Consider the following 25,617-nt stretch of genomic DNA (forward strand, 5'->3'; position numbering starts at 1 on the left):
ACACACACACACACACACACACACACACACAGCAGTTAGGTGGTGAAATGAATAGAGTGCCGGGCCTAAAGTCCGAAAGACCGGAGTTCAAATGTGGCCTCAGAGTCTTCCTAGCTGTGTGAATCTGGGCAACTCACTTAACCTTGTTTGCCTCAGTTTCCTCATCTGTGAAATGAGCTGGAGAAAGAAATGGCAAACCACTCCAATATCTTTGCCAAAAACCCTCAAATGGGTGAAAGACGATTAAACAAATTTCAATAATGATTTCATGGTGTAGCAGATATGGCCTTGGTTTTGCCTCTGATACCATGTAACCACAGGAAAGATAACTTCACCTTCTAATGCCCCAGGGAACTCTCTAGGACAGTTGAGGAAGGGAAGGTTTCATGACCAGAATTCCCCATGTTGAAGAATCATCAGGTCTGGACCCCAGTCTCCTCCACCTTCCTAAATCTCCCCTACAATAACCCTGCAAGGTCAGAAGTACAAAGTTAATTATCCCCACTTTATAGATTAGAAAACTGAAGGTTTGAGAGGTCAAAGGAAGAGGGGCAGTGAGATATACTGACAAAAGCATTAACTCGGGCATAATAAGCTTTCTATTCAAAACTAACCCAGTTACTCTTTCCTCCTTTTTGGGTTTTTGTTTCTTCATCTATAAAAAGAGGGGCTTGGACCAGCAGGCCTCTGTCATCCTTAGAATTCTTTTTTTCTTTCTCCTTTTAATAGTATTTTATTTCCCCCCAGTTGTATGAAAACCAATTTTTAACATTCATTGTTTTCTTTTAAGTTTTGAATTCCATATTTTCTCTCTCCCTCACTCTCCACCATCCTCTCTGAGATGGTAAGCAATCTAATACACAGTACTTTTTAAAAATAGGTTTATATAAATATCTTTTGTTTTTTACATTGCCTAAACTTCTCCTTATATACCAGAGAACTTTCCCTTATAACAAAGAATTTTTTTTAATTGTCCAAATTGGTCAACACATCAGAAAAAGTCAGATTGTATGCAGCGTTCCACACCCCTGGACCCCACTTCAGTAGATGTCTTCTCACATTTTTTTCTTTGAAACCAAACTTATTTTTGTCATGTTGTCACATTCAGTTTCTATCGTTTGGTGATGTTTCTTCCATTTCTGCTTTTTGGAGAAACAGGAAAGACCTCTTGTCCTGCTGAGAAATGAATTGAATAGAATTAAGAGGACAGCTTTATAATAATAGTAACATTATAGAGAAAAACAACTTTGAAAGAGTCTAGTGCTCTGATCAACTCAGTGATAAGTCAGGAGTCCAAAACACGGAGATTAAACACTGCTCACTCTCTGACAGAGAGGTAATGAATTTAAAATGCAGAGACATACATTTTTGGACATGACCAATGTGGGAATTGCACGCAGCTATATATTTGAGGGCTTTAGCTGAATTTTGTTTTATTTTTTTAATTTGCTCGATGTTGGGGTAGAGGGGGGAGGAACAAATTAATTTGTAAAAAACAAAAGATATTTATGCTAGGATATGTTGCATTGATTTCAATATAATGATTGCTGTGTAGTGGTATTGCTTAAAATTAAAGCTCGGACCCTTGGAACTACATTGTCAGAAAAGAATGATAAAAACATGCTTCATCATCTTGCTTTTTAAAAAATAGTATTTCAGTTCACTGCCTTGTTTGAGTAGGATTGCTGTTGAAATTACCATTATTAGTAATGAATGGTGAACATTTATTGAAAAACTTCTTAAACTCAACATGGCCAAAGCTGAACTCATGATCTTTCCCCCCAAACTTCCCCTCTTCCTAACTTTCTTCCTGCTGCGGAGGGCATCACTATCCTCCCAGTCCCCCAGGGTGCTATCTACTCCTTACTCTCATCTCCCCATATCCAATTTGTTGCCAAATCCTGCTGATTTTACCTTCAAAACATTTCCCCCCTATATGCCTCCTTCTCTCTCTAATGCAGCTACCACCCTGGTGGAAGTTCATTATTTCACATCTAGACCATTGTAAAAACCTGCTGGTTAGTCTCCCAGAATCACATATTTCCCCATTCCAGTCTTTCTTCCATTCAGGTACCTAAGTGACTCCTAAAGCATAGGTCTGACTGTAAACCTCCCCTCTCCCCATAAACTCTAGTGGTTTCCCATCCCTGTTGGGTTTGAACTTCCACCTGGCCCCTTCTTACTTTTCTAGTCTGCCAACACCTTACCCCCTTCCAAATAGCTCCTTGAAGGCAGGTACTGTCTTTTGCCTTTTTTTTGTATCTCCAGTACTTAGCCTGATGTCTACTACATTTTGTTGTTGTTCAGTCGTGTCCAATTCTTTGTGACCCCATTTGAGGTTTTCTTGGCAAAGATACTGGAGTGGTTTGCCATTTCCTTCTCCAGCTCATTTTATAGATGAGAAAACTGAGGCACACCAGGTTAAGTGACTTGCCAAGGGTCACACAGCTAGTAAGTATGTGAAGCCAAATTTAAACTGAGGTCTTTCTGACTCCCTGCTGGGTACTCTCTCCACGGTGCTGCCCCTGCCTTGCACATAGTAAATTCTTAATAAACATTTTTTGGTTGATTGATTGAAATGCTCTGTGGTCCAGTGACCCTGGCCTCCTCTCTGTTCCTCAGGGTCAGAGATTCAGGGCTGGAGGGAACGTTAGAGGTCATCTCGTGCTAGCTCTCATTTTACAGGCCAAGTGACTTACTCAAAAGTCATCCTCAAAATAAGTAGAAGAATTAGGCTTCGTGGGGCAGCTAGGTGGCACAGTAAATGTAGCAGCAGCAGCCCTGAGATCAGGAGGACCTGAGTTCAAATTTGACCTCAGACACTTGACATTTACTAGCTGTGTGACCTTGGGCAAGTCACTTAATCCCAATTCCCTTGCCATCCCCCTTCCAAAAAAATTTGATTAAAAAAAATCAGGCTTCGACCCTCTGACTCTCCCCCATCCATCTCTCACATGGGACTGAGATCACACCACCAGACAACACGGAGAGCTCCAAGATTTACAAAGCATTTTTCATCACCTCCCTTTCAGATAAGCGGGCTATTGCTATCTTGGGGCTGGGTTTGGAGACAAAGGATTTGAGTGTCTCAGCTCTTACTGCCTCTGTGACCTCGACTGCTCTGGGCTCAGCTTCCTCCGTAAACTGGGGAATCCAGCCCTAAAAGGGATGTTGCACCAGATGATCCCGTTCGAGTTCTGAAGTCTACGATCCCTATTTTTAAGTCAGGAAGAAGTCAGAGACAAGACACTTTGCCGGAGCTGGAGGACTCGAGCCTCAAGATGCGGAGTTAGGGGTGGGGAAAGGCCCGGCAGGGTGAGAGTAGTCAGGTGGCCATGGGGAGGCGCCACGGCTCCGCGCACTGCGGACCCCTTGGGCACCTGGCGCAGCCGGGCAGCCTGGGACTGCCTCGCTCGGAGCGTGGGGCAGGAGGAGGGGGCGCGGTCCCAGTGAGCCCTCCCCTTAGGGGGATCACCTGCGCTGAGACCCGGCTAGTGGGCAGGACAGTAGGGCTGGGGTGGGATTTGGGTGAGGAACGCCAAGCCCGGAGCGTCGGAGCCCAGAAACCGAGGGTACTGAGCCCAAAGCTCCGGGACCGAGCCTACGGAGAACACGGGGCAGCGATGAAAGCCCGGGCAGGGAGTTTGTGAGCGGGGCCCGCGGCCAGACAAGGTAAGGTCTTCGCCAGCGGGCGCGGGCGCGGGCAGGGAGAGGTCTCTGCCAGCAGACCTCGGTGGGCATCGGTGCGCGTACCTCTGGGGGCTGCCTGGCTCCCTCGGAGTCTGGATGGGCAGAGAGCAGAGTCCCAGAGGCAGCCTGGGCGAGTCCACCTGGGCCAGGGACCAGAGGACGTGGGCCAGGGGAGAAAGTTGGAAGGGAGTGGTCAATTGCTCCTTCCTTTGGGACTTCGAGCCTTTTTTTTTCCTTTTAGACTTGACCTTTGTCTTTCCTTTATCCTGGGTCTCTGCCCTTAACCCCCAAAAGAATCCTCCAAGGATCGGATTGGGAGATGGCAGTCGCGATCCTACTGCTGGAGAGCCGGGACTGTTTGATTACTGCCTGTCTTTGTTTTGTATGGGGCTTGGAACTAGCATTCATTTAATAATAATGAGCCCCAAAGTAAGGCATGTACTTCTCATAGGTCCTTATTATGTCCGTAGTAGAATCCCACATCTCTGGAAGGGACCCTGATCTGGCCCAACTCCTTCCTTTTTCAGATGAGGAGACAGGTCCCGAATGGTGCATTAATTCGTCCCCAAACACTTAGGTAGGAAGTAGCTACCAGGTGAGCTAATAATCTTCTATCTTTGTGCTCCTGGTAACAGGTATGAGGGCTGATAGGATTCTCATTTTGTTGATTAGGACACAGTAGTAGTCAGGAAGACCTGAATTCAGTCAAGCTTCCCCCTCATTTCTCTGGGCCTCCTTGATCTCTGTACAGTGGGGATAAAGATACTTTGTTTCCCTGCCTTTGTTTCAGTCTTCTCCTATTCCATTTGGGGTTTTCTTGGCAAAGACACTGGAGTGGTTTGTCTTATACTTCTCCAGCTCATTTTACAGATGAGGAAACTGAGGCAAGCAGGGTTAAGTGATTTGCCCAGGGTCACACAGCTAGTAAGTATCTGAGGATGAATTTGAACTCAGGAAGAGGAGTCTTCCTGACTCTGGGTCCGGTGCTTTGACCCTCTGTGCCACTCCTCCATTTGACAAAACCCTTGCAAGAGTGAGTTCTCTTGGGTAGAAGAAAGAGTGCAGGAGGCAAGTCTGGATTCTAAGGCCTGAATTCAGCTGCATTCTAGTACATACTCTGTTGGTAGTCTCCTGTGAAATCTTTGAGTCAGGGAGTTGAACCAGATTACAACTCTTACTATTCTATGTTATAAGGTCTTTTCCCAACGCATTCTACATTCTAAGGTCCCTTTCCAGCTCTGACATCCTGTCAGACTCTTTCAGCTCTGACATTCAATGGTTTTTTAAGGTTCTTTTCAGCCCTAACCTTTGATGCTTTGATATTGAAACCACTTCCAGCTCTGACAATCTGTTTTGAAATCTGTCCTAGCTCGGAAGACCTGAGAATAAATCTAATGAAGCCCAGGAAGACGGGGATGGGGGAGGCAGCATATCAAGACAGGGAACCAGCTTGGGAAGGAGAAAGATCTCGGAGTGAGTGGAAATTCCCTTAAAGATTGCCTAGATGATCTTGGGTCAGTGTCCTGATCCCTTGCACCAAGGCATTCTCTAAAACTATAGATTGCAAAGCAGCCGCTGGTCCTTGGGAGTTTCTTCTATTAGAAGTTGCCTGTGCCAATGAAATCTTAGTCTATTGAGAGTATAAAGCCCATCTTACTACACCCTAAGAAATTTTGGAAACGATAGTAACCGCTAGTGTTGATCACTGGAGAGCTGCCCATCACTAGAATGTTTACATTATAACACTATGGTGAGAAAACTCCTTGTAGCTCATCAGACCCAAACTCTCCCCTCTTCCCCCTTCCCCCATTTTTATAGAAGAGTAGACTGGGCAGTGCTGAGCCTGGAGTCAGGAAGATCTGAATTCAAATCCATCTTCAGAAACTTCCTAGCTGTGTGATCCTGGGCAAGTCACTTAACCCTGTTTGCCTCAGTTTCTTCATCTGTCAAATGAGCTGGAGAAGGAAATGGCAAATCACTCCCACATCTTTGCCAAGAAAACCCTCCATAAGGGGTCAGACATGTGACTGAAATAACTAAACAAACTGAGGGTCAACGAAGGGAAATGACTTACCCAAAGTCACCCAAGTAAAAACTAGAGGGCAAACAGGTCTAGGTGATCTGTCTCCAAATCCTGTATTTTTGCTCCCACAGCTGAGGCTGTCTGACCATTTGCCTAGAATGTTAAAGAGAAGGCTTCTGGGTAGGATATGGGGCATAAATAGAGGATTTCTAAGGTCCCTACTGACTCTAACCTTCTAGGATTCAGAAACAGATCACCTATGGGAGAGGAAGACCCTGATATCCCCACTGCTGGCTGTCTACCTCCCCTTCTGCCCACTTCCTCACTCCATTCGCATACCCTCTTCCCTCTCTTTAGGTGAGTGGTTGGTACCAGGGAGGGCTCAGAGATAAGGGAAGGCGGTAGCTAACAGTTCAACCACAGGGTTAACATAGACCTCAGCTAGTATGTCACTGTGTTGGAAATCACTCAGATACTCAGTGAGGCATTTGCAAATCTGCTTTCTCTCTCTCTCTCTCTCTCTCTCTCTCTCTCTCACACACACACACACACATACACACACACACACACACACACATATGTGTGTATGTGTGTGTGTGTGTGTGTATGTGTGTGTGTTTTAATATCCAAGCCTTCTCCACTGGCCTGGGCTCTGAGTTCTGCCATCACCCTTGCAGGCTGAGCTCTTTCAGTTAAAAGCAGTAAAAGTTGATCGACTCCTTTATGTTCTTCACTCACCATCCCTTGTGACTTCCAGTCTAAAACACTCTTCTCTGGTCACCAGTCCCTTATATGTATTATTGCTATCTGTTAAAATATAACCTCCTTGAAAAACTGTCTTGATTTTGGCAGTTTTGGGCACAGAGTAAGCACTTAATAATGCTTGCTTGCTCATTCATTCAATATACAGTATGCAGGGCCATCTCCAGTCGTCCTGATCTATTTCTTGCCACTGGATCCAGATAGCTCAGGAGGACAAAGTGAGGCTGGTGATTTTGCACAGCCCTGCCTCACTTAAATCCAATTCACTTGCACATCATAAGCATCACCTCCCTGATGTCATGGTCTTCTTCAAGAATGAAGGACAAACAGCAGCAAGTGCCTACTGTGTCTACTTCCTGATGAAGTTTAGGTAGCAAAAGTAAAGGAATATTGCACATCCTCCAGAAACTCTAAATATACAGTAATGCATGACACAAAAGGTACAAATGCATTGTCAAGGCCAAGGTGTCAACAGCCCCTCCCATGCTCTCCCTCCCTCCCTTAGGGTCATAGAACCTCAGGCGAAGGTATTGGAGGCTTTAATCCTTACTGAGTTCTTGCTGTACAGTCCTGCTTTGGCTCACTTAGATGGATCAAGTCACTTAGAATCAGAGAACAGACTTTGGGAGCTAGAAGGGAATTTGAGGTCATAGCTGATCAGCCATCAATCAAAATCATTCATTCATGCCCAACACACAGTAGACGCTAAATAAATATTTATTGACTGAGTGCCAGGCATTGTGCTAAATAGTGATGATACAGAGATAGAATTGACAGATACAGGTCTGTTCTTTTACAGGATGAGAAAAATGAGGTCTGGAGGAGAACGAATGACTAGTCCCAAGTCATACAGCAGCTTGGATTAGTGAGGAGCAGAGTTTAGAAGAAGAGTAGGGGAGGATGGCTTGAAGGGAAGATAAAAGGGAAAGAGGAGGCAGTATTCCTTAGGAATTTATCCTGGCATTCTGTTACGAGTTTGCTGGATAACCTTCTGCTACTCATTTTCCGGATAACCTTCTGCTACTCATTTTCCCTCTTGCTCATCTCCAAAATGAACAGGTTGGGCTAAATGATCTCCAAGGCTCTTTCCAATACTCTAATTCTCTGGGAACTCCTTGACCGGTGATCAGGACTCCTGAGTTTGACGGGGAAGCAATATTTGAAATCCCAAACCTCTCTTTTCAGTGGCCATTTATCACCCATTCTGTCTTATCTCAAGTCAAATTGGAAATCTCTTGGGGTGGGGGCAGAGGCTGATCGTTGCAGAAGAGGCATCTTGGGACAGTGTCATTAGGGAGGGGGCTGGGGGTTCTAAAGTCAGCTCTAGCCTACTCCTCTGAGCCTTAATCCTGGTCACCAACTACAAGAAGAATTGTATTCAATCTTCCACCAAGAAGTTGTTCAGTGTTAACTCCTTAGGGTAGATCATCTGTGCAAATAATCAACCTAACTATTTTATGGTGGTGCTAGACAGATATCCCACATACAAAGAGAATCATTGGCTGTAGAGTTTGAAGAAAACTTAGCAGTGACTTTTTGAGAAACTGAGACTCAGAAATGGAAAATGACTTGCCCAAGTTTACTTGTTGGAGCAGTCTTGATCTGGGGAAGGGGTTAAAAAGGGAGCAAGGCTCCTGAGGCAGTGTCGAGGTACCTGCCAAGCAGCACATGAATTCCTGAGCTGGGGAAACTGGTCAAGAAGGGGCCCCACAGCCCAGCCCAATCCTTTGGAGCAGAACTAGAGAGAAGGCTGGGGAAGCTGAGCCTTCCATGTGGTTTGCAAGGTCCCCGGGGGAAGCTAGCTGCTGTTTTGCCTGAGGAAGAAGCAGGAGGCTCTGCCAATCTCTGAAACAGAGGGGTCTGTTCTTTAGTCAGGCCTTTCTGGCTGCCCCTGCATGGCCTCTTTGGCTGGGCTGTGCACACCTGGTTTGTTGAGCAATCTGGGGAATGGCTGGTTTCCCTGGCACCTGTTGTGCTGCTGAGGGAGGCAGGGGGCCCATGGAGGTGCTGGAACTTTTACAAGGGACCAATTCCTGCTTGGGAGAGTGGGCATCTACTGGGATGAGGCCTGGCCCTTGGCACAATGGTGAACTGGAGGCAATAGGATACACTGAAAAGGACCCCTGTATTTGGAGATGGGGGACTGCATTTCAATTCCAGCTCTGTTTAGTACTCGTGTGACCTTCATCCCCATTCCCATCATACCCAGGCCAGAAATCATAATCAAATCAAGGCCACCAAGCTAAGAATATGTTAGCCTACTTCCCACTGGCCCCCTTCACCATCTTCTTGCCTTTCTAAACCCTAACATCCCTTCCCAGCCACCACTCCCCTCTATGTGTGTCTCCCCCTTTAAAGATAAGCTTCTTGAGGACAGGAATTGTCTTTTCATATACCCAGTCACTTAGTCCCATGCTTGTACTATAGTAAGCCTTTAGTAAATACTTTTTATTTTTTCCTGCCTACCTTTCCAGACTTATTGTTCCTCCTTAAGCCTTAGTTCCCACATCTCTAAAATGAAGGAATTGACTCAGATAAACTCTGAGGTCCCGTCCAGCTCCAAACCTGTGGTCGAATAAGAGTAGTCCATATAACTATTTGTGAAGCACTTTTCTCACCAGCATAGAAGCTGTTTCACATTTTGTTCTTGTTCAGTCGTTTTTCAGTCATATCTTGGTGACCACATTTGAGTTACTCTTGGCAGAGATACTGGAGAGGTTTGCCTCATTTAACAGATGAGGAAACTGAGGCAAACAGGATTACACAGCTAGTAAGTGACTGGGTTCAGATTTGAACTCAGGACTTCCTGACACCAGGCCCATTGCTCTATCTACTGTGCCAATATGTGCAGGATAAATTAAGAGAGAATCCACAGAGGGAAGGCCCTAGTGTTAAGGGGGAGCAGAAAAGGTGAGATTTTTAGCAGAAACTTGAAGGAATACTGGGAAGACAGGAGACAGATGAGGAAGGAGAGAATTCCAGATCTCTCAGTCGGGTGGGGGGTCGGGGCGGGGAGACAGCCAGGGGGACATCTCCCCCGGAGATGGGAGATGGAGAGTCTGGTTCATGAAACAAAGAGGCCAGTGTCACTGGCTTGAGAAGTATGTGTGCGGTGGGTGGAGAGGGGGGAGTGGTCGGGGGAGGGTAAAGTGTAAGAAGCCTGGATAGGTAGGAAGGGGCCACATTATCCAGCCTGAGTCTCTCTCCTGAGTTCCACTCTGTCGATATCTTGAATAGGATGTCTCAAACTTAACATGTCCAAAACAGAATTCATTATATATGTATATCGTTTGTACGTAGTTGTTTGCGTATTGTCTCTCTCGTTCAGCTGGGAGCTCCTGGAGGGCAGGGGCTGTTTGCCTTTCTTTGTGTCCCTTGTGCTTAGCACACAGCACCTGGCACACAGTAGATATTTAATAAATGCTATTTGATTGACTAACTCTAGAGCCAGTGTTCCTTCCCTGAGGTACACCAACATCTCCATCCTCCCCTATACCTCCATCCCTGGAATGCATGCATTCAGTCATTACCTCTGCTTCTAGAATCTTTTAGCTTCTTTCAAGATTCAGCTCATCTTGCCTCCAGGAGCTGTCTCCAATTGTCCTGATCTATATCTTGCCACTGGCCCCAGATGGCTCTGGAAAAGAAAGTGAGGCTGGTGACTTTGAGCATCTCTCCCTCACTTAAATCCAATTCACTTGCAAGTCATGGCATCACCTTCCTGATGTCATGGTCTTCTTTGACAATGAAGAATAAACAAGAATAACATTTTGTTCCCTCTGGGAAACCTTCTCTGATCTCCCCACCTTGACCCTCCCCAATTATTAATACTCTCCCACCTCATAATATCTTGTATTTATGTACATATGTATATGCTGTGTCCCACTCAGCATAAATAAGATCCTTACAGGTAGAGATAGTTTCATTTTGGCCTCTGTGTCTCTAATACCTAGCACAATGCTGGTGCTTAATAAATGCTCACTGAATTGAGTTGAGGTTGCCTGCAGGCTGTTAAATTTTTCTTGGTAGAAACTTCTTACATCACATATTAATATGACATAGTCTCAATAGAATGAAAATTCCTTGAGAGTGGATTGTTTCCTTTGGGGGAGGAGGGGTGGTAGGAGGGGCATTTTCATTCCTAGTGCCTAGTGCATTGTAGATGCTTTAATAAATCACATACCAAAATTTGAGAGTTGGAAGGAACCCTTCTAGTCCAACTCATGTATGAAAAGAATCCTCATTGTAATGTACCTTACAAATGGTCATCCAGTCTCTGAAGACCTCTGAGAAGGGGGAACTGATCACCTCTCAAGCCTTGTCAAACTTTTAGACAATTCTAATGGTTAAGAGTTTTGTTCAGCAGACTTACATGAACTGATACTCAGTGAAGTGAGCAGAACCAGGAGAACACTGTACACAGTAATGGCAACATTGTGTGATGACCAACTTTGATAGACCCAGCTCTTCTCAGCAATGCAATGATCCAAGACAGTTCCAAAAGACTCATCATGGAAAACGCTAACCACATCCAGAGAAAGAGCTATGGAGTCTGAATGCAGATGGAAGCAGACTTTTTTTTCACTTTGTTGTTGTTTCTTATGCATTTCCCCTTTTGTTCTGATTCTTTTTCACAACATGACTAATGTGGAAATATGTTCATATGATTGTACATGTATAGCCTATATCAGATTGCTTGCTCTCTTAGGGAGGGAAAGGGGAGGGAGGGAGAAAAAAATTGAAACTCAAAATCTTACAAAAATGAATGTTGGGAGAAAAAAAGATATTTGTCCAGAAGCCAAGCCCAAGTTTGACTCTTTGCAACTTCCACCCAATGGTCCTGGTTCTTTCCTCTGGGGTCAGAAAGCAGATGCATGATGGACCTTCAAATACTTGAAGACAACCATCATGTCCCACTCCCAGTGTCCCTGAATCTTATTTTTCCAGGTTGACCATGCTGGGTTCCTTCAAAAAATGCTCCTATATCATGAATTCAATACTTTCACTATCCTACTGGACATTCTCAGCTTATCAATGGCTTCGAAACTATAGCACCCAGAACTGAACACAGTATTACAGAAATGAGATCTGCCAAGCGTAGAGTACAATGGGATTATTGTCTTCCTGTTCCTCAGAAGCTATGACCCTCTACCCAGTGCAGCTTCGGATTGCACACATATCACACTACTGACTCATAAAGAGCTTTTGATCTACCAAACCCCTCCCAGATCCTTTTCGGAACAGCGACTGTCTATCCGTACCTCTCTACCATCTTATATTTTGGGGCTTGGTCTTTTGTACCTACGTGCAAGACTTTACATTTTTTCCTATTGAATTTCATCTTAGTTTCAGCCCAGTGTTCTAATCTGTTAAGATCCTTTAGAATCTTGACTATCATCCAGTGTATTAGGTGTCCATTCTAGCCTTGTTCCATCTGATGAGCAGACTTTTTTTCACTTTGTTGTTTTTTTTCTTATGCATTTCCCCTTTTGTTCCGATTCTTTTTCACAACATGACTAACGTGGAAATGTGTTTATATGATTGTACATGTATAGCCTATATCAGATTGCTTGCTGTCTTAGGGAGGGAAAGGGGAGGGAGGGAGAAAAAAATTGAAACTCAAAATCTTATAAAAATGAATGTTGGGAGAAAAAAAGATATTTGTCCAGAAGCCAAGCCCAAGTTTGCCAAGCCATCTTCCATGTCACTGATAAAAAAGAAAAAGAACACTAGGCCAAACAGATCCCTGGGATACTCCATTGGAGACCTTGTGTGTCACTGACACTGGACACCCAACCACTGGACTACTCCTTGAGTTTGAGTCTAAATAAATCTCTCAGACTGGAAAATTGTCTAGTTCAGATCTCTCTTTTCCATAAGAATAGCACAAGATAATAGATCAAAACCTTTATTAAAATCTAGGTAAACTCTATTTATGCATCCTCCTGATCTACTGCCTTAATAACCCTTCCCCGCCCCCAAAAACAAACAGCTGGCAAATTCAGTCTGGCATGAAATGTTGTTCTGTCTCTCTCCCTCTCCCTCTCTCCCTCTCTCCCTCTCCTCCTCTCCTCCTCCCCTCCTCACCTCTTCCTCTTCCTCCTCCTTCTCCTTCCCCCCATCCCTCTTCTTTCTCCCCCTCCCCCAAAATTAGGACATTTGCCCTTCTCCAATCTTTTGGTAGCTCTCCCATTTTCCATGATCTTTCAAAGATCATTGACATTGGTTCAACAATCCCACCTGCCAATTCTTTCAGGATTGAAAGATGTAGCTAACTGGACCTGGTGATCTGAATTCATCAAGGGCAGCCGTCTCTTGCCACGTCCAAGTATGGCCTGGATCCTTCAAGCCCTGGAGCAGACTTTCCCCTTCTAAGTTAGAAAGAAGCAGGGGTGTGCCTTCTTGTGGGATCAGGTTGCAGTGGGGCTTCCTGCAAGAAGTCTGTGTTGATGATGGCCTACATCATGCTCCTTCTCTACACCCCTCCTTGGAAATTATTTTATATATATATTGTATATGTCTTGTATTTATTTTTTTGTGGTTTCCAGCCAGTGGAGCATGGGCTACATGAGGGCAGGGAATGTTTTGCTTCCATGTTTTTGCTGACCTCTAAAGCCCCTTTAATCCTACTCCTTGAATAACTAAGCCAGTGTCTATAGTGAAAGAGACAGAAGGTTGTGGCATTATAATGACCAAGGTAGAGGAGAGAGGGGAAAACACACCTTCCTCCTTCTCCTGGAGAGGCAGGGAACTGGAGGTGAGAAACGTATCATGTGCTGTTAGATTTGGCTGAACAGGGAAATCTTTCTGGGGAGAGGAGAGTAAAGGGAGTACATTTGGAAATGAACGTGATATTAAAACAAAAGGCACCAATAAACTTATTCTTAAAAGACCTAGAGGAATATGTCTGGGAAGTGGGGATGAGGATAGGGAGCCAGGGTAACTACCGTCCAGCCAAAGAGCTTGTGTTTTGAGGAAGTGATGAAGAGTTTGGACAAGATGGAATCTCCCAGCCCTATATTTTGTGTTCTAAGGGCCCAATTAGTTCTGACCTTCTGTGTTCTAAGACCCCTCCCAGCTCTGACATTCTCTGTTCTAAGGGCCCTCCCAACTCTGACATCCTGTGTTCTAAGGGCTCTCCCAGCTCTGACATTCTCTGTTCTAAGGGCCCTCCCAGCTCTGACTTTCTCTGTTCTAAGGGTCCTCCCAGCTCTGACTTTCTGTGTTCTAATACCACCCCCCACCACCAGCTCTGACATTCTGTGTTTTAGGGCCCTCTCAGCTCTGTGATGATTTTATGTTCTAAGGGCATTCTACCTCTAACATTTGATGATCCTGGGATCCTCTAGGGTCTGGGAGGACAAGCAAATGATCCCAAGGGAAAATCTTTGACATGCTTTGCAGTTGGGAATGCTTCCCAGAGCCAGGAGAAACATGAGGCTCTTCCTGCTTCTTCCTCTGGGTCCTTCATGTCCCTCAGATCCGGTAATTTCGTCCTGCTCTATCTTCCTCCCTCCCCCCTCCCTCCTCACACCCACGCTTCCCTTAAGGAGCCTGATCCAGCTCTTTCTTGCTTTCTGTTTTGATCAAGTGCTGAGTCCTGTTCTCAGGCCCCTGGAGCCCCCACAATAGATACCAAGGCTCAGCTTTCTACCTCAAAGCCCCAGGAAAAGGGTCTGGACAGAGGCGAGCCAGCTGGATCTGTGAAGCCCCCCTCCCCACCCCACCATGACTGAGTGACTGTCTTTTCTTCTGTGATCAGATGAGCAAATGTCTTTTCTTCCACATCTCAACTCCTCCTTCTCCATCTAGAGTCTGATCAAAATGTCTTCTACTCCTAGGAACTAAATGTTTCCCTAGTGAGTGGGAAAGACCCTAGGATCATTGTGGCTAGAGCTAGAAGGGGCTCAGAGGTCTCTAGGCCAACCCCCTCCCTATACAGAGACAGAAACTGAGGCCCAAAGGAGGAAGAAGGGACTTGCCCAATATCTCACAACTGGCAAATAACAGATTTAGTCCTCATTTTCCTTATCTGTAACATGGGGGTAGTGATGCTAGCGGAACCTACCTCACAGGACTGTTGTAAGACTCAAATAAAAATCTTAAATGGTAAGGCTTTTGTCAGCAAGTCTGTCCTGGATCAGAAGCAAATTCCCCTGAGTTATCAGAGCTGAGGTCTTTAGGATGAACCTCTCTACTCAACCCCACCCCTGGGCATTTCTGTTCATCAGTAAGCATTTATTAAGCATCTACTGTATGCCAGGTACTGTGCTGAGCACTGGGGATGGAGGCAAAGGACAGGCCCTGCCCTGGAGGAGCTTGCAATCTAATGGAGGAGGCCATATCCACACAAGATGTAGAGAGGATAAAGAGGAAATATTTAAGAGGGAAGACAATGAAATTACGAGGTGTTGGAAAAGCTTCCTGTGGAAGGTGGGATTTTAGTTGGGACTGAAAGGAAGTGGAGGAGGGAAAGCTTTCCAGGCATAGGAGACAGCCAGAGAAAAACCTGGAGCCTGGAGATGGACTCTATTGTTCATTGAATGGTCAAGAGGCCAGCATCACTGAATGGAAGGGGAAGTGAGGGGGAATATTTTGTAAGAAGACTGAAAAGGCTGGAGGGAAGGTTTTGTTCGGATATCTTGTGTTCTCAGGGCCCTCTCAGCTCTGACATTCTGTATCTAAAGACCCTCTTAGCTCTGACATCCTGTGTTCTAAGTCCCCTTCCAGGTTCTTTCTATGTCTGACATTCTCTGTTTTCAGGTCCTTTGCAAAGATCATGTCATTAGAACTTCCTAGTTTTATAGGTCAAGCAATGATGTCCAGAGGGATGAACTCCTCAAGACATACAGTTAACTGGTTAGTTCTAACATTCAGGATAAAGACTGCTATTTTTGCTCAGCCCCAGGGAAAAATCACTGGAGTAGAGAACCAAGCCTCCTTTTCCTAGAGCTACTTACCATGCTCTTCTAGCAGCTCAAGCTTAGAGCAGTTTTTAAATATTCTAAAGTTCCTAAGGTAATAATAAGATGAAACTGTCCCCAGCATCCAGCAGGCTTCCCAGCCAGGCTTTGCAGGGTTCCCTGTGGACATCGGCTAGAAGAGGATCTGTTGATGAGTGTTTAGAGTGGAGAGAACCCAGGACTTGGAGTTAGAGATACTAGATTTGATTCTTGCCCCATTATTGCTTACTAGCTTGGCGATCCCAGGCAAGCCACTGAAGCACACTGGGCCTCAGTTTCCTCCTCTGTGCAATAAAGGTGTTAGATGAGGTGACTTCTAAGGTCCTTTCCAGTTCTAACCTGATGATGCCAGGTATGTGTTGGCCAGGCACTTTCAGTCCAACTCTGCCCAATCCTTTGGGGTAGCCTCTCAGGAAATCTAGGATGGAGGAGAGAGTGAGGTGGGAAGACAGCAAGTAATGCATAGATTGTACACCCCTCCATGAATATACCTTTCTATCCTCTTATTTGGGCCTTGACCCAACCCTATGAGATTGATGTGGCATGAATAATAGCCCTGTTCTACAGTGGAGTAAACGCAAAGAGGTTAAGTGGCAAGAGGTTTCCCAATGAGTTCTTAGCAGAGCCAAACCAGAACTCAAGTCTCAACTCTATGTCCTGATATCATTCTTTTTCCCCCTCTTTTTTAATTTAAAATTTTTATTGCTATCCTTTCTGTCACCTTCATCTCCACATAGCGCCATCATCATCCACCCAGCAAGCCATCTTTTGTAGTGCAGGACTCTTTTCAGTATGGCACGTTGCCCAGCCCCTCCCTAAGAGATGGTGAAGTGGCAGCAGTGCAAGGAGAAAGACTGGACCCTTGGTGCCTGAGCTTTCTTCTCTACCTCCATCCTAGAGCCATTTATATCACCCCCCTTTCCTACAAGCTAGAGCCGCTCCCCAGTCCTGGGAAATGAGGTCTTTTCACATAGTAGGAAATGATAAAAATGTTTAAAGCTCCTGGGTAGGAACTATGGGACTCATTCTCCTCTAGATATACTCTTCTTCCTCTTTCTCTCTTGATCTCCTTCCAGCACTGTAATTCTTTCTTCAATCACATACTGCCCCTTCTCAGTGACTCTGTAAACAGGACTATGTGACATATTTTTCCTGCATTACATGTTCCCTCTGTACAGGTCAGAACATAGTTGGCTTTCAGTAAATGTTTCAATATAGTCTTTCAGATGAGGAGAGGAAGACTTACTATTGCTGAAACTTTGTAAGATCATAGATGCAAAGCTAACCGAGAGCTTTAATTTCATCTAGTCCCTCTCCCCTCGTTTCATAGACCAGAAAACTGAGATCTAGAAATCTGCACTTGGCCAAGGTCACATAGGTAGTAAGTGGAAAATCCAGGTTGGCACCTAGGTCCTCCAGCTCCAAAAATCAGTTCTCTGTCCCCTGAACCTCTGACTCCAAGCAGATGTGGGATGTTGGGGCTGCAGCTCATGCCAAATGAAGACCGTGGGAAGGAGCTGGGAAATGAAGCTTAGAGAAGAGGAAGCTTAAGAGGGGTCCTGTCTCTCTTCATGTTTCTGGAGCTGTTGTGTGAATGAGGGATTATTAGATTAGCTCTGCCTGCCCCTAGAGGGGAGAACTAGGAGCAATGGAGGGATGGCAGAAGAAGCTTGCTGAGAGCTGTCCCCAATGACCTGGGCTTCCTCCAGAGGCATTAGGCATCCCTTTGATGGAGGTCTTTGAGCAAAGCTTGGACCTTTCAGAGAGGATTATTAGGCACACTTAGAATGCCGTCTAACTCTGGGATTCTTTGACTTCTCTTGACATCTGATGTCTTTATTTGATGATAAAAATGGGAAGGAGGTATAAATTAAGGTTTCCCTCCATCTCCAGCTTTGCCATTCAGTGAGGCCAGAATTCTCTGACTTTCTTTGGAATTGGTATGACTCTTGGTCTCAGAGGCTCAGGTATTGCTGTCAGCACTGATGAGATGACCTGGGAGAGAGGACATCTGTTCCCTCTACCTCAGAGGTCAAGGCAGCTAGGTGGTGCAGTGGATAGATAGATTCATCTTCCTGAGTTCAAATCCAGCCTCAAACATTTACTAGCTGTGTGACCCTGGACAAGTGACTTCCCCCTGTTTACCTCAGTATCCTCATCTGTCAAATGAGGATATGGCAAACCACTCCAGTATTTTTACCAAGAAAACCCCAAATGGGGGTCACGAAGAGTCGAACACAACTGAACAACAAAAACTTCAGAGATCTCTGTGTCTTCCTGGACAGTAGCTACAGCTGTGGACACCGTGGTTGCCCTGTGGAGCTCCAGGGAAGAAGGACCTTTTAGTCACTGGTTGGCATTTTATCTATCATTTTACACCCTCTCCCACCTTTTTATTTTTCACTTAAAATTTTTTTTTGACATCTTTTGTCTTTATATGATCTAGATCACACCTCTAGTGCATTTCTCTTCCTCTCCCCCTCTACTGTACCATGCCTTAGAACAAAATGCAAAAAGAGGAAAAACTAAGCAACGTATTGAAAAAGTCTGACATATGTAGTGTTCCCCAGTCTGCAAAGAAGGCAGGGACTACCTTCTCGTCTCTGGTCATTATAGCCAGACGACATTCATGTTTGATGGTTCTGTTGGTTTTTCTTTCCATTTCCATTGTCGTCATCATGACTCTTGTTTTCTTGGTTCTCCTACCTGCATTTCGTGTCTGTTCACATTTCCCATGCTTCTCTGTGTTCTTCCTACTCATTGTTTCTTACCTCTGCTCCTTTCATGCACTCTAACTTGTTTAGTCATTCCCTAATAGATGTTTTCCTCCCCTTTGGGGGGGGACCCTGAGCTCCCCAAAGGGCTCCTTTGGCTGAATGGGCTCCCAGGAGAGCAGGCAGGAAGCAGGGGGAGACAGGGCTAGTACATCAAGCCTGCAGAGACATGATAGAAGCCAGGAGGCAAGCTGGTGCCCTATGACATCCCTATGTTCCAGTCTCAAAGCAGGGACAGCTAGAGCCTGCATCTCTAGAGGTGACTCCACCTCCTTTCCCCAAATCCCAGGAGAGAGATGTCCCGGGAATGTTATGGGCTGTGGTGTTTGCTCAGGCCGGGAATGTGGAGCCCTGGGCAGAGAGCAGAATAATATTTATCTATGTCACCACCGGGCTCTGCCTCCCGGAGGCCCCCAAGGGGTACCTCCCAAAGAAGCCCTTACATAACTGGGAGCTGACATGGCAGGAACCAAAAGGAAAGAAATCATTGGTACTATTATTTTTTTAAGCCTTTTGACACATTTTGGAAAAAGCAGGTGCCAGCTGGGTCCCTCGGTTTCTTCTCAGAGGCTGAAAAAGATGCTTTGCATCCTCAGAGGTCCCTGAGCCATATCACCTACTGGGATTTGCCCTTCCATCTCTGATCATCCATGTAGTGAGGGAAAGCAAAGGAAGAGGAGGTGGAGGCAGAGGATAAGGAAGAAGGCAGGAGGAAGGAGGACAGACAGCTGTCTGTCAATAAACATTTCTTAAATGCCTACTATGTCCCAGGCACTCTTCTAGTCTCTGGGGATTCACAGACAAAAGTGAGACAGTCCCTGGTCTAGAGGAGCTCACATTCTAATATAAGGACAAGGAGGCAGAGAAGGCAAAGGATGACAGAACTGGGGCTAGAGAAATGAGTTGTTGTTAATCAGTCATTTCAGTTATATCTGACTCTTTGTGACCCCATTTGGGGTTTTCTTGGCAGAGATACTGGAGTGGTGTGCCATTTCCTTCTTCAGCTCATTTTTCAGTTGAGGAAACTATGGCAAACAGGGGGAAGTGACTTTTCCAGGGTCACACAGCTAATAGGTGTCTGAGGTCAGATTTGAACTCAGAAGGATGAGTTTTCCTGACTCCAGACCCAGCATTCTGTCCATGGCATTACCTAGAGATATGCATAGGCTCGCAAACCAGATTGCCATTGTCTAGGTTGTATTTTTATTTATTTTGCTAAGTATTTCCTAATACATTTTAATCTGGTTCTGATGAGTGTTTGATACCTCTCCTCAAGTTTATCCAGCTCCATTTGATTCCTCATGTGACTTGGACCTAGACAGTATGAGCGATCCCACCTCGTTATTGTGCCATCAGCCAAACTAGGGAATATGCGAACTCCAATTCCTTCTGTGCCTGGTATCTCCTGTTAGTTCTTTCCCACTATTCATGCTCTTCCATAAGGTGCTCCACATTGCAGACCCTTCGCTGCCCCAGCAGTCCAATAGGGGTGCTGGTATTGCTAGAAGGGCCTTCTCTAACAAGCTGAAATTTCTTCTTATCTTGTAGGGCAGCATTGTTGGAAGTAGGTCTTGCAAGGGCTAAGCACTGGTATCCTTTATTGTTCAGGGAAGAAATTCAGTATCTCCTCAAGAGTCTGGACCCACTGTAGTAGATACTTTGTTACAGCAGCCTAATCATCCTGGATAACTCCTCCTACCCCCTGGTGGGAGTGCCTGTTACATAGCAAGTGCTTAATTAATGTTCATTCCATCCATCTGTCCATCCATCCATCAGATTCTGCTGACTCCAAGTCTTATACTCTATCCATTTTACTATCCATCTGTCCATCCATCCATCTATCCATCATCTATCTATCCATCTATCGTAGAAAGCTGTGGTCAGACTTAGACTGAATGGCTAGACCCAGACAGTAGTCATGAATGCTCTACCTTGGAAGAAGATGAAATGCTCAAGGATCTGTACATGACTCTTTGCTCTAGCTGAATTTTTGGCTGACTCAGACAAAAGCAGAGATGGTGTGTTCATCAGATTAACAGACGACCCAAAACTGGGAAGGACAGCTCAAGATCTTGGCAGACCAGAACACTTTTCCAAACCAAATGATGAAATTTAATAGGAATCAACGTAAAGACTTATAACTAGACTTAAAAATTCAATTTCACCAGTATGAATGGGAGAGACATGGCAGGATGTCTGCTTGCTGAGTGAGCTGAAAGTTTAATGAATCAGTTATGGTGACAAGTAAAACACTCATATGTTCTAGCACTTCATTAAGAGATGCTGAGTTTATGTAGAAATAAGGAGGTGCTAGTTTCACTCTGCTCTGTCTTGATCAGACCACAATTAGTGTACTGTGCTCAGTTCTAGGTGCTGTATCTTAGGAAGTCAGAATTGATAAACATTAGTAATCACCTTCTCTGAGCCAGGTATTGTGCTAAATACAAGGGACACAAAGATAGGCATAGACTTGAAAGAGACCAGCTAGAAAGGGATTAGATTTATTCTAAATGGTGTTAGGTTACAGAACAAGTAGATGTTTCAATTAGGAAAACTTGGGCCTGACAATGAAAATCTTTCTAACAAAGCTATTTTTTAAAAATCAAAGCTACCTGAAAGTAGAATGGGCTTCCTGAGAAGGCTGCGGGCTCCCCTTCATTAGAGAACTTCTTGTAGAGAGAAGCTGGCTGACCATTCTTTGGGGATGTTGTCAGAAGGCCTCCTGTTGAGGTTAAGGTGTGACCAGATGATCCTTTTAAAGGAATCTTCCTCATCAGAAATTCTGCACCATTTTCACTTACCTCCTTATTCTTAGCCTTCCACTCTCACTCCAGTAGGCTCACATTTTTTTTTATCTTACACACATAATTTACCCTTTCCTCCCAGACTTCATATGGTTCTATTACTACTGCAATTTATTTCAGTTCTATAGTCAATTATTACAGTCACCCGTACTTGACTGTGTGAAAGTAGTGGATAGAGTTTAGTGGGTGTCTATGGTGCCCTTAGGTCAAGTAGTTCATAAAGTCCTTCCTTGTACCTGGAAGATATAGGTTCCAATCCTGATACTTACTACCTGTATACCACTTCTTTAGGCCTCAGTTTCCTCTTTTAAGAAATGGAATGTTGACTAAATGAGTAGAATAGACTAGTTGAAATCCCTGGTACTTCCCAGTTCTAAGCCTGTGAAAGATAAATAAATGAATGAATGATAAAACATAAGTGTCAAGCATTATGCTCAGCCATGATGATTCTCATACACAAGGAGAGATAGCTCTCAACCATTTTACTTCTCATAACAGGAGACAACATATAAAGGAGTGGTGTTTTGGGATGTCCATGAGTATTCTGCAGCTGATACTCAAAAATAATTGGCTTCTCTCCCTTCACCGCCATCTCTAGTATGGGACCACTGTTGAACCTGAGAGCCTTTGGTGCTCGTGGGTTGGAAGGAGAGTCCCATCCCATTTCTCTCCCTGATCCAGGACTCCTCAATGATGATGAGGAGGCCTTTGCCTAGTTGGCCTTGAGGTAGCACCGTGGGTCCAACAACTAGCTGCCCAGACAACTTTCCCCTGAGACCTGGAGCCTTGGGGAAATCATGCTCTGGATTCCATCTAGCAAGTTTGTGATGCAGAAGCAGGTAAATCTTTCTCTTGTCTCTGAGACACAGAAACTATAGAAACTTTGGTCCTTCCTGAGGAGTAACAACCTATCTAGAGTGATAAAGGGCAGCTAGGTGGCCAAGTGGATAGAGTGCTGACCTGAAGTTGGGAAGACTCATCTTCCTGAGTTCAAATCTGGCCTCAGGTACTTACTAGCTATGTGACCCTGGGCAAATCATTTGCCCAGTTTGCCTCAGTTTCTTTATCTGGAAAATGAGCTGGAGAAGGAAATGACAAACCACTCCATTGTCTCTCACAAGAAAGCTCCTAGTGGGGTCATGGAGAGTTAGACATGGACTACTGAATCAACGCCCTTCTGTCCTCTACCCCAGAAGTCTTTATGCTCATGATCTCCTTGGTTTTTCCCAGCCTCGTGAAGTCAAGAAATGGTTAAGTCTGATCCTTCCCCCTTACTTTACAGATTGTAAAACAGAGGTACATCTACTTGCCAAAGGTAATACAGAAAACAGAGGAATGAAGGTGATGGCTGACTGCTAGGAAGAAACTCCTTTCTTTCCTAATAAAGGTGCCCTTTCTTAGGGTTCCTATTGTAATGAGTGGAGAGAATGCAATGGACCTGGAGTCAGATTTGGGCTCTGAATCCCACAGGTTGTGGAATCATTCCAGGCAATTTCCCAATCTGTAAAATGGGTATAATTATAATTACTATAGTGATTTAAGATTTGTTAAATACTTTATGTAATAATCATAGTTTAGTTCAAGTAATGTTTGAAGGCTTGCCACGCACTTTGTGTACATTATATCCCATGTGATCATCACTAGGACCCTGGGAGATGGGTGCAGTTATTGTTCCTATTTCCCAGATGAGGAAACCAGAGCTTGAGGGAGATTTAAGTGCTTTGTCCAGGGTCACACTGCTAGGAAATGTCTAAGGCAGAATTCAAATTCAGGTCTTCCTGATTGCAAGTCCAGCGCTCTGTCCACTCTAGGCCACCCAGCTGCCTCTTATTATCTCATTAGATCCTCACCGAGATCCCCACAAAGCAGGGACTAGAAGTGTTATTATTATTCCCCTTTGACAGATGTGGAAACTGAGGCTGAGAGGGGTTAAGTTGGACAGAAAGCTAATAAGTATCAAAGGTATGATGTACACTCAAGTCTTCTTGTTTGCTAGCATTCTTTCATCTCTGTCTCTCATAATAACACTAATGCTATCTGCCTCCTAGGCAGATTGGGAAATATAAAATTCCATGAAATGTATAAAAATGTAAATTTTTTAGGTGGAAACTTGGGTTTTGTTAGCATTGCTCGTCTTCCAATTTGGGGACCCTCAGGGCTTTCTTTAGGCCCAGAGCCTGGAGAATTTTCAGCCCTCAACAGAACAGGGTGAAGAACATGGTGGCTTGAAATCATAGGAGATAAGGAGAAAGAAGGAAAGAGATGAGAGGAGGGGAATGGAGAGGAGAGGGAGGAGGGGAGGAGAGGTGAGGCACAAGGGGGAGAGAGTTTTTAAATGAAACTTAGTCACTCAAAAAAGCATCCCAGTGTATCTCTGGAGCTATTGTGGCTGGCTGATGGCCAGCTGTGTCTCTGGGCTGCTTGAACTTGCCCCCAGCTCTCTTGAGCAGCTGTAGTTGTTTCCCCCAACTCCCCTTACCTCTGGAGTCTGGGGTTTTTCAGCAGGAAGACAGGGGGTGGGCAGGACAGGGAAAGGTGATGTTGTTACTTCTGGGATAAGGGGTATGGAAGGCAGTCCCTCAACAGGGTAGGGGCCACATCCCAAACAAGAAGACTGGAAAAATCCCAAGATAAATGGCATTGTAGGTTGTTAGAACAAGAAGGGACCTTAGATTTCATGAAATCCAGACCCCTTCATTTTGTACTGGAGAAAACAGGCCCATGGAGAGGAAATGGCTTTGCCAAAGGTCATACAGCAGGTGAATCCAAGTGTTCTGATTCTCAGTCCAGGGATGTCCCAGCCAGACAGTCTCACTGTCCCATAAACATATCTTGTGCTTTCCTGATTCAAGACTTTGGCTCACAACATTCTCTATAACTAAAATGGATCAAGATGTTAAAGGTTTTTATCCTAAAAAGACTTTGTGTTGTCACATTTAACCCTCTCATTTTACAGAAGAGGAAGGTGAGGCCTGAAATAGTTCAAGGACTTCACCAAGGGTCTCCAGCTAGTATGTGAAAGCTAGGATTCCAATCAGGTCCTCTGGCTGCATCTAAACTCTTTAGCCAATGCCGCATGCTCCTCTTCTGCCCTAAAATTCCCCTTCTCTACTTAGATGACCTCTTCTGATCCTTTAGGGCCTGTCTCAGTTAGCTCCTCTGCTGAGAAGTTTTCCTTGAGTCATTCATGGCAAAGCAACTTCTCATTCCTGGCAGTGACCATAAGAGTTACTAGACAGTTAATCACATAGGACATTGTGGCATCTTCTGTTGTTTTTCTGAACTTCCACTCATCTCTTGAGCAGAACTCATTTAACTTCTGCCATATTTATGTCTCACTCTCCAGGGAGACTGTAAAGCTACTTGAGGGCCAGGACCATGTCCTCCTCTTCTTTGTATCTGGGGCTGGCTAGATATCATGGGCTCTCACCAATCAAGACCTTCCAGGGTCTAGCAACATCAGCAGCAGGGCAGCATGGGCAGCATGTGGCCAAGGACATAGTCTAACTAACCCCCATCTAGCTAACCTCAGGAAGAGTGATGCCAGCCTGGCACTATAAAGAACTTAACTGATCTTTCTCACTTGTAATGTCCTCACCCAGGCAGGGTTACTGCTTTGTTGGGTAGTCATGGACAAGTTGCATCCCTTCCCTGTGTCTTAACTTCTTCCCCCAGAAAATGGGAATAGATAATAGATTTCCTTCACACTATTCCTTTTCTGGACTGTTCTGAGACTGAGAAGGTTGGAGGGTAGAGAGGCATTATAGGTCCACTTTTGCACAATAGAATGCATAACCCAGTCTGGTAGAATTGGACTCTGATTTATTAGGGATCCCCCCATAAGCCTCTAGAATTCAGATAGGAAAACAAGGAGAATAGTTGAAAAGCCACCTATTACAGTGGAAGAATGTTGAGGTTGGCATCTGATGCCAGCTTTGCCATTTACTGGGAGTGTGACGTTGGGTGGGTCATTTCGGTTATCTGGGGCTGTTTCCTCATCTGTTAAATAATGAGGTTGGACTACTGCACTATGCTGGTTACTTGGAACGAGTTAAAACGATTAAATTTATTGACTTATACAATAAAGTCTGAAATCTTTTACACTTTTAAAAAAACTTTTGAATATGCAAAATGTCTTTTTTATGCTCCAGTCCCTTGTTTTACACTATTTGCTATTGAGATCACAAGAATTTGATCCACGATCTTTTAGTTTTTCATCATGAAAATCATATCATTATATCACACTGGATATAAAGCTTACCCTTGACAAGCAATTCCTTTTTGTAAGTCTAACCTTGCTTATCTAGCCTCTAAGTTTTCTATAGGGTTGAAATGAAGTGAACTCCACAGCTATGAAAACTTTATCTCCATCTCTTAGACACATTTCTAACCTTTCGTGTTGTGTGGTATGGAATGAGGGCATGTTAATATCCCATCTCCATTCAGGAATATCTGCAACTTCAGAAGAATTCTTTTTTTCATTGCATTTATCAAAACTCATCATTGCTTCAGTGAAGACGAGACTTCCAGTGCCTTGGAAGCTAAAAACAAAAACAGCGTTTTCAAGCCATCTAGGCCTACTTGGACTTCTAACAATGGTT

The 25,617-nt window shown here is 44.7% G+C and overlaps 1 protein-coding gene and 1 long non-coding RNA gene across 3 annotated transcripts in view; one reads left to right on the forward strand and one right to left on the reverse strand.

The window, feature by feature from the left end:
- Window positions 1-952: 952 nt before the first annotated feature.
- LOC140504424 (uncharacterized) lies at window positions 953-4,006 on the reverse strand. The gene is made up of 2 exons (XR_011967099.1): window positions 3,754-4,006; window positions 953-1,173 (listed from the first exon to the last, which is right to left on the reverse strand). It is a non-coding gene; the product is annotated as an uncharacterized lncRNA (long non-coding RNA).
- Window positions 3,353-25,617, forward strand: part of NCMAP (non-compact myelin associated protein) — a 43,162-nt gene continuing 20,897 nt past the window's right edge. Inside the window, exon 1 of one of the 2 annotated variants that reach the window (XM_072609331.1) lies at window positions 3,353-3,672. The gene's annotated coding sequence lies outside the window, so the exon portion shown is untranslated. The remainder of the gene's footprint in view (window positions 3,673-25,617) is intronic. The other variant, XM_072609330.1, reaches the window with a different exon arrangement.

Source organism: Notamacropus eugenii, chromosome 5, assembly GCF_028372415.1.
Source record: "Notamacropus eugenii isolate mMacEug1 chromosome 5, mMacEug1.pri_v2, whole genome shotgun sequence".
In the NCBI taxonomy this organism is placed as follows: Eukaryota; Metazoa; Chordata; class Mammalia; order Diprotodontia; family Macropodidae; genus Notamacropus; species Notamacropus eugenii.